The sequence below is a fragment of the Megascapheus bottae genome, chromosome 33 (genome assembly GCF_031878675.1).
Source record: "Megascapheus bottae isolate mThoBot1 chromosome 33, mThoBot2.hap1, whole genome shotgun sequence".
NCBI lineage: Eukaryota > Metazoa > Chordata > Mammalia > Rodentia > Geomyidae > Megascapheus > Megascapheus bottae.
In genome coordinates, this window is record NC_143541.1 from 7,531,739 (window position 1) to 7,537,738 (window position 6,000).

Here is a 6,000-nt window from a genome sequence, read left to right on the forward strand (position 1 = left end):
CATTATTAAATGTAGTATGGTATCCTGGATGGAATCCAGAAACAAAAAAGGTTATCAAGGAGAAGTTGTGAAAATCTGAATAAAGTATGGACTTACTAATGATGTAATTAATATTGGTTCATGAATTGTGAAAATATACTAATGTAAGGTGATAATAATTGAGGAAGTTGAGTCTAAGGTAGACAAGGAGGAATAGATATTGCAGTGCTAGCTTCATAATAATTGTAAATCTAGCACTTCTAAAAAGTGAGTTTATTTTTTTTTAAAGAGTAACTTTTTAAGGGCCGGGAGTTTGGCCTAGTGGTTAAAGTGCTTGCCTAGCATGCACAAAGACCGGGGTTCGATTCCATGGTACCACATACATAGAAAAAAAAAAAGCCGGAAATGGTGCTGAGGCTCAAGTGGTAGAGCTCTAGCCTTGAGAAAGTCCAAGGACAGTGCTCAGGCCCTGAGCTCAAGCCCAGGACTGGCAAAAAAAAAAAAAAAAAAAAAAAAAAATGTAGCATATATATTCGTGATGGACATGACTACAATTTTACTTGGTGCATCTGGGAATCCCTTCCAAAACAAAGCCTAAAATGGGATCTCTGCCCCAAGAAACTCTGTGCCTTCTTATCAAGACTAAGGCGTATGAAACAAGTATAAAATACAAAAACATTACAGATAAATGTATGTTTAGAATATAGAGGCAGCCTAGAATTGTGAGATGTTTCAGGAAGAAGATAAAATTTGATTTTGCATCTTAAAATGCGCTTCAGGGTGCCAACATAATAAAAAAAGGATAAACACACACTTTTACAAGAACAACCAAAAAAGGTAAGGAAATAAGGAAAATTTAAATGTATCCTTGAAAAGACTTGAATGGAAGACCTAGCAGTACTGATCAAATACTTGAACAGTCAAATGGCAGAAATAATACTTACATCATATACCCATTTAACTTACGAGCTGATCTCTGTAAAATATGACCAGTGCTCAAGGACACCCTGACAGCTGCTCAGTAAGCCACAACAGGAAATGCCAAAAGGGGAAAGGCAAGAAGCAGGTGGCCAAGTTCTCCACAACTTTTTCAAAGGACAGTATATATATATGAGCCAATGAAGCAAAAATCTCTGCTACTTTTAAGTCTCAAGAACATTAACCATCCTTTCCTATACAATGTATTTAGTATTTACAATACAACTATAAATGTAAAAACAGAATTTTTAAAACTCTGAGCTGAAGTAGTAAACTGTCAGCAATCTCCATCATCTCCCATACCATGAGAGAGATTAGATGGCTATTTTTCAAAGCTAAATGGTTTGAAGGCTGAGATATTCACAAAACAATTTAGACATCTTTCCTTCTGATTCTCAGTCTCTAATATACATAAGAATATTAAATGGGGGCCGGGAGTTTGGCCTAGTGGTTAAAGTGCTTGTCTAGCATGCATGAAGACCCAGGTTCGATTCCTCGGTACCACATACATAGAAAAAAGCCGGAAGTGGTGCTGAGGCTCAAGTGGTAGAGCTCTAGCCTTGAGAAAACCCAAGGACAGTGCTCAGGCCCTGAGCTCAAGCCCAGGAATGGCAAAAAAAAAAAAAAAAAAAAAAAAAAAGAATATTAAATGATTATATACACAAAAACATGAACAGTATTTTTAAAATTTAAGTGGTTTTCAAGAAAAATAGTCAATTTATGTGATTTTGATCTCATGAATGAATCTGCATATCTGCTCCTGAGCCAAGGGAGAACTTATAAGCTTATTCCAAGGAAGAAAGGTCAAATCCTAAAAGAAAATCACGGTAGCAATTAGGTCCAAAAACTGCACAGGCTACTTAAAAGTAGTGAAATTTCTGTCCTAAAAATATTCAAATAGAACTCAAAAATTCACTGTGAAGTTTTTAGAAACGAGCAGGATAATTTTTTTTCAATTCTTTGAAGACACTCTAAGACTACAACACACAGACTTTTAAAACTTGGTAAGAGGAAAGCAAACTAGTTGAAAACAACTAAGGCAGAAACGACAAGCTCTATGAGGAAGTTCAACACTGGGACATGGAAGAGGCCTACTTCTGTCTGCACATGCTGCTTCATCTCTTGCCCCTAACTCAGCATTCTTCTCCCTAGTAAGGCCTCCCTATGTGACTGAGCCCCCACCCTCTAATTTACTTGCTTGTCACATGGCTCATTTTCTTCATCCATAGTAATGAACTAAACTATGAATCAGCAAACATTTTTTTTATAAAAGTCCAGATACTACATAAAAATACTCTGTGCCAAGTGCAGCTCTTGCCTGTGGTTTTTGTTTTTATTTTTGTATGGCTTGTAAGCCAGCAAAAGTTTTACTTATTTAAATGGTTAGAGGGGGGAAAAAAATCAAAGACATAAACATTCCATGACATGTGAAAATCATGAGAGATTCAAATTTCAGTGTTTAAAATTTAGTTGGAAAGGTCCGGGAGTTTGGCCTAGTGGTACAGTGCTTGACTAGCATGCATGAAGACCCGGGTTCCATTCCTCGGTACCACATAAATAGAAAAAAGCCGGAAATGATGCTGTGGCTCAAGTGGTAGAGCTCTAGCCTTGAGAAAGTCCAAGGACAGTGCTCAAGGCGCTGAGCTCAAGCCCAGGACTGGAAAAAAAAAAAAAAAAAAAAAGTTTAGTTGGAAAGATAAAAGCAATACAGAAAATTATTCTGATCAAAGTATATGGACATCTGAAATACCAAGTTTAAACACACTATACAGTATACAATTTAAAAAATTTAGGGGCTGGGAGTTTGGCCTAGTGGTAGAGTGCCTGCCTAGCATGCATGAAGACCCAGGTTCAATTCCTTGATACCACATATATAGAAAAAAGCTGGAAGTGGTGCTGTGGCTCAAGTCGTAGAGCTCTAGCTTGGAGAAGGCCCAAGGACAGTGTTCAGGCCCTGAGTTCAAGCCCCAGAACTGGCGGAAAAAAAAAAATTAATGACAAAAAAGTTTATGTACTATCTGTGGTTGCTTCTGCACTAAAATAATAGTTGAGCAGTTCCAACAGGGCTTGTAAGTCCCATCCGCCTGAAATACTTTCTTGTCCTTCACAAAAAAAAAGTTTTGTGACTGCTGGAATATATTACTATCTGAAATTCCCATATCTGCTTTTTGGTCTATATTCTTTTTCCCTATGCAAGACAGACAGACAGACAGACAGACACACACACACACACACACACACACACACACACACAGAATCCAGTTTAAAAAGGGCAGATGCTTAGTCTGTCTTGCTCCAACAGTGTAGTCTTGATGCTTTAAAAAAAAAATCTGGAACAAAGCAAGGGCTCAATAAATATTTGATGAATAAATTAATTGACAAACCATAAATGTCATTCTGAGGAATTTAAAATTTAAGCCTTCAGTCATTACAGGTTTTATGATATGCATAATAACTCCTACAGAAATGGGGAAATATCTAGTAGAGGAACAAGCAGCTTAAAGGTTTAGTGGTCACTAACTAGCCCAGGGCAGCATTCTTCCTGATACTATAGACAACGAGGGTTTTGTACACATAAAGGTTCTCACAACACTACTACAATGTATCACAACACAGTCAACTGATTGTGCCAGACCTCTTTATGTCCTAAATAAGTCAACAGCATCCAACTGCCATACATAGCATATACAACACTTACACACCTTACCAAATCGTTAAATGCTCATAATACAAGCCTAGATCACACACAAATGAATGTTTTAATATCTGAATTTCTCCTGTGCTGCTGATCAGCAATCTATTCTGTAGGCAGCAGAAAAAAAAAATCTCGAAATTAAAAGGTTACCACCCACAGACCAGAAGCAGCTTTTTAATCTTTCTATACTAGCCAGAGTGGGTGTGTGCTTTCAAAAAAAAAAAAAAGATACACAAGCCAACTCTGTCGGTTGGGGGTAAGGTACTGTTGTGTTAAAAATCCCCCTATAGGCATGGTTTGTTACATGACACGAGTAAAAATGCCACCTACTCACAATTTCAATCTCAATCTTCGAATCTACAGGGAAAATAATGCACCCACCTCCTAGAGAAATTCTGCATCCTTAATAACCATGAGGGTTTTGGTTGTTTTTTTTTTTCCTTGTCTTTGCAACCATTTCTATACACAGGTACTTTTTTTTTAAAAAGAGCTTAGGGCTGAAGCTTAACCAGTCATTTTCACCACTGAAGATAGTGGACAGATGGCCACGGGCAGATCCAACTTTTGTTTCCTCTTGAAGTAGCTATCTTACTTTCTAAGCCTTGTTCCTAAGAGCCTCCCCGACGCGCTGATCCAGACCTGGAGATCCAGGTGTCTATGACAAGTTACGCCAGACTCATAGCAACCATTTTAGATGGGGAAGGGGGTGGGGAGGGGGGGCGTCATCTTCTCTCTCCGCAAACTCTGGCCACGATCTCCCGAGACGGAGGCTGTCACGTGTCCCCGACGGCTCTCGAGGGGGTGGCGAGCGCTCACCGCGGACGCGGTTTCGGGGTGGGGGGGGGTGGTGAACCGAGCCGGCCGCTGGCCCGGCCCCCACTCACTCCCACCTCCGCGGGGAAGGACGCCGCGCCGGTCCTGATGGGGCACCCCGGGGGGGAGGGGGGACCCCGGACCCCCGCCCCGGAACGGCAGCCCCCCTCCCCTCCCCAACAAGTTCAGAAGCAAAACAAAGGGCGCGAAGCCCCCCGGCCGCCCTCCTCCGCAGCCCGGGGCAGGCGGCTCGGCCCGTCTCCCCCGCGCCGCTCCCTCACCGCGGCCGGCGGAGCCGCGGGCCGGGCGGGAGGGGGGAGAACGGAGGCCCGGCGGGAGGATGGGGGCCGAGCCCGAGGCCCCACGGGGGCGACCGAGGGTCCCGGCCGCGCCAGGCCGCGAGCCGGAGGCCCGGCCTGAGGCGAGCGGCGGCGGCGGCGGGCCGCGCTGCCTCACCACCGTCCCCACCCACGGAGGAGGGCCGAGAGGGGGCCGCGTCCGGGCGGGGGCACGCACTCACCGACGGGGAGGGGAGGAGCAGCCGGCGTCCCCGCCGGCGCCGCCGCTCCAGCTCAAGCGCCGGCTCCTGCCGCTGCAGCCGCCGCGCCCGGTCCATTCCCCCCCCCCAGCCACCCCCCCTCCCGACCCTCCCCCCGCGCCGCCTCGGCCGGGACGCGAGAGCGCGAACCGGCTCCGGGGAACGAGAAGCCAGGGCGCGCGCCCCGCCACCGCTACCACCGCCCACAACCTCCGCCCCCGGCTCACGGCGCATGCGCGAGGCGGCGCGGGGCGGGCGCGCGCACGCTGCGGGAGGCGTGGCCGGGCTTCTGTGGGCGTGGTCACGCCTCCGGCCCGCCCACCCACGCGGCCGCAGACCTGGCGGGGCGGCTCGGCGGCGAGCGCCTCCGGCTCCAGACCTCCCGAGGCCGGTTTCCGCTGCACCGGCTCTGTCCCCTGTGCGGTGCGGGGTTGGGCCGATTTCTGGCTGATGCTCCGGCCTTGGCTCTACCTGGCAGGCGGCGGAGCGGAGGCTGGGGTCGTTAGTTCCCGTCGGGCTTGTCTAGCTATGCGAGCGGGACGGCCGCGGAGCTCCCCACAGACGTGGAGGTCGGCTGGGAGGAGCGGGGAGCACGAACGAGAGGTCTGTGGGGCCCGGGCCGGGGCGGGAGGACTTACGATCCCGAGGCCGAGCTGGGCCGAGCTGGGTGCGGGGACTCGGGAGGGTTTGCCCGGAAGGGGAGAACACCCGAGTGTGGGGCGGGGGGGGGGGGGGGGCGTGGGAAGAGGAAGGCGGGAGCAGGTGTGCGGAGGGCCTGCGGGGCCTCCCCGGGTGATCGATTGCCCAGCTGCTGTGCACCGTGGTCCAGGGAAGGCCAGAGAGGTGGTCAATACCAGGGGGGGGAGAATGAGGAACAGGACTGGATGGACTAGATAAACGGGAAGGATGGGCAAGGTTGGCTCAGGAGCTCTGATGGAGGCCTCTGAGGAAAGGGACTCAAAAAAAGATAAGCCTCCATGTAAAACCTAACACTAGA

At 47.9% G+C, this 6,000-nt stretch overlaps 1 protein-coding gene across 3 annotated transcripts in view; it reads right to left on the reverse strand.

Annotated features, from left to right (window-relative positions):
- The window catches only part of Tmcc1 (transmembrane and coiled-coil domain family 1), a 117,967-nt gene extending 112,887 nt beyond the window's left edge, over positions 1-5,080 (reverse strand). The window contains exon 1 of one of the 3 annotated variants that reach the window (XM_090323839.1): positions 4,986-5,080. The gene's annotated coding sequence lies outside the window, so the exon portion shown is untranslated. Of the gene's footprint in view, positions 1-4,033; positions 4,438-4,985 lie in introns of those variants that run through there. The other 2 variants (XM_090323841.1, XM_090323840.1) reach the window with 2 other exon arrangements.
- Positions 5,081-6,000: the final 920 nt, after the last annotated feature.